Genomic DNA, 3,277 nt, shown 5'->3' with positions numbered 1-3,277 from the left:
AAGAAAATGAGTAACACACTGAGCTTACGGCGAATTTCGGTTTTCAACAGTGCGAAGCTATTCACCAACCCTGAGTGTGCGTGAAACATGCCTATTCCGTCTATACAAAATAATTCAAAATACTAAGTTCGTTGTTCTTTTTCTGAAGGAAGAGCACTGATAGGATCCATGTGGTATTCTGAATCTTGTCAGAGATGGGATAGTGGTCCGACTTCTGTCTGGAATTGTGTGTCAGCTTTGAGAATGCGATCGAGGTTGAGGGGGGGGGGGGCTAGCTTTTATAGTGAATATTGCTCAACAATGAGACATCGCTTTTATATAAATAAGTAGGTCAAGTTTATTTTCTGAATTTTTTGACAGTGATTTATCTCTTGAAAGAAGTTACCGAAAGTTTTGATGTACCAGACGCAAATCCTTTAGGTTTGTCGTCATGGCAGTAAGCAGGCGGTGGGTTATTGTCGGACCGAGGAAGCGCTGAAGCCGAGAGATCTGTCACATCAGAAAATGCAGTTAGTAAACGCACCCACGCTATGGCTCTGCAGTCCAAACCATTACCAAACCGCTTACCACTTGTAAAGGTAGTTGTAGTTGTAAGCCAGGCCGGAGTAAGGGTAGGTGTAGGCGTAGGGCAGCGAGTACCCGGAGTAGCCAGTGAGGCCGCTGTACCCGTAGTATCCGCTGCGGTAGAGTGGGCTGGAGATGTACGGAGTGATGTACTGAGCAGAAGCCGCAGCCAGGACGGCGAACACGAGGACGAGCTGTGGGGCCGGACAGAAAATACCAAATTATGAAAAGACTATACCGTCTGCTCACCCGTCCGTTCGACACGTTTAATTGTTAAATGGCGCAAGTAGTTTACCGGCCGACGGCAAGTCACTAGTGCCAGGCGTAATTAAACCAATAAGAGGGACGCGCGCACTGGCTTGCACAGCTGGTGGCGCAGGGCCGGCGAAGTATGGCGAGAGCCATGGCTCGGATAGCATTCACGGCATACAGATGAGACAAGGGCGAAAATTGAAATTAGGGATGGGAATAAAAGAAGGTATTCTAGCAGTAGCCGCCTGGCAGCAGGTGAGGAAGTTCTTCTGGAGAGAATAAAAGAAGAGAGAGGAAATAAACAAAAGGACTGCAGCAGCGGTAATTCTGATGGTTTAATCAAATAAAAGAGCAAGTGGAGGTGGGGGTTGGAAATGTCAAGAACAGAGTGTGCAAATCACACCCGATCCCCACAGTAAGAAGAGAGAGAGCGCCCTTGCCAAAAAGGGCGGGAAAGGGTCGAGTGCGGCGTTTTGGCGGCACCCTCTCATTTTAATGCTGGTACTCAGTAAGGAATTAATGTATTTCAAGTTATCGTGTTTTGTTATCCTGTTTATTTTAGTTTTATATTATTTTTTGTGGATGGGCCGCAGGTGGGCAAAGGTAGGAAAGGGTGGGGGGGGGGCTTTTAACTATTTTTCTGTTGGTAGCTAATTGGTTTAATTTTAACGTGCGAGTGACCAGTAAGCGTTTGTAATGTACCAGCTACTTAGTTTGGCAGGGGCCGTGCCCAAGCACGGCCTTCCATTTAAACTGTCCGTCCCTACGCACTACGACTGAATTCGGCAAAAACGTTTACAAATCTTAATCTTCCAATTCACCTACTGCAATAATTACTCTCTTTTCGAACTAGATATTTATCACAAACAAATAGACCTCTGGAAAACTTGGAGCAGGGGAAATACACATTAAAACTATTATTGTAAAGTGAGCCATTATTGAAACAAGATGAACCGCTCTTTCTTAGACTCCGTGATAGCGATTGAACTATAATTTACTCTCTATTTACTTTTGAATTATGTCTGCCTGATTAGTTTAAACATATGCAGTTAACGATATATTTTTATATAGAAATTTGTCATGCTGCTCTACGGTAGGTTCTGAATGTTTGGTACTCACGATCTTGAACATGGTGACAGTTGGTTCTCGGTCTTGCTGCAGAAGACTGAATGCAGCTCTGCAAGATGACCGCCGTTTTATAGTTGGTCAGCGCCAGTGGCAGGAGCCTCTCGTGAGGGGCGCAACGAGAGAGAGATAAAGCGAGAGGGGGGGGGGTGACTAATATTGTGGGCTCGTCTTCCTTTTGCCGCCGCTGCCTCCTCAGTCCCCTCAGCCGCCCCGCCGCCTGCAGTGATTGGTTCGGGGCGCAAGGAGTGGTAGGGGCAGCTGCACATCCTCCAGCGAGGAGCTTCGAGCGTCCGCTCATTTCTCTTTGTGCGGCTGAAAAGAAATTGTTTATTTAATTTTACCAAAAACAGATAAAAAACACATATGTGAAATAATGTGCAGTTTATGGTTAATATGTGTGAAAGCGGAGTTTTTTTTAGTACAGCAAGAAGTACGAAAACGAGTCGCTGTTTTGACGCTGAGTTTTACGCACTGCTGCCTCCACGAGACGACCTAACCTATCGAAACGTTTCACATTTACCAAAGAGGGGGCAGCGGGGCGCGAAGCGTGGCATTCGCCGTGGAATTAGATTGATAGATGCGATCCCCTTCTTGTAGTTGGATTTGTTTTTTTTATTTTCCGTGTGTTTTTACACCTTTCTGCGCGTTAAAGGAATTATAATCGGCAATATCCACAAACATGAGCACCAGCCGTGGGCTCTTGCATTGCAGATGCCTTCCCGTCACTCGCAGATTTAAACTTTTCACATAACGAGTTTGTGCCACGCGTCGTGTTGTGTGGGTCCTTGCGAAGTCACGGCGTTACCCTCGACGTCACCTTTTTAATATGGAAACAAGGAAACGTAAATTTTGGTGCTGTTTGAAGTGTTGCATGGTTTGCGAACGTCAGCCGCCTGGCCCTGCGAGGAGGCGGCTGCGATGAGGGAGTGCACTCTGTGCAACCTGTCGGCTCGGCTGGTGGGGCCAGTGCTCCGGCTGCCACGCCTCTCTGCTGCCTTGGACTTGACCGAGGCCCCCCTACTGTACCAGCGCTGCTGCCAACGCCGCGGCCATGGTCAGGGCCACCCGCGCAGCGCGCGCACAGCACCACGACCAAGGAATCGGTCAAGACTTTCCAACGGTCTTCTGTTTGGACGCACGTCCAATTACTTTGTTTTATAAGGAATTTGTTTTGCTATGTAACGCCGTAACGGCCTCCTAACTAAACGTAGGAGTACGTGCAGCAGCCCGTAGTGGCTGAGCTTTAGTCGTTGGTGTGCCAAAATTCTCAAATGTAAAGGTTAAAGGAATATAGTAATAGTAATGTACAAATGGGAGGCCAGGGAAGAACAGG

The sequence above is a fragment of the Frankliniella occidentalis genome, unplaced genomic scaffold (assembly GCF_000697945.3).
Source record: "Frankliniella occidentalis isolate FOCC.00 unplaced genomic scaffold, Focc_3.1 Scaffold13, whole genome shotgun sequence".
NCBI lineage: Eukaryota > Metazoa > Arthropoda > Insecta > Thysanoptera > Thripidae > Frankliniella > Frankliniella occidentalis.
Note: the sequence above shows the minus strand (reverse complement) of the source record.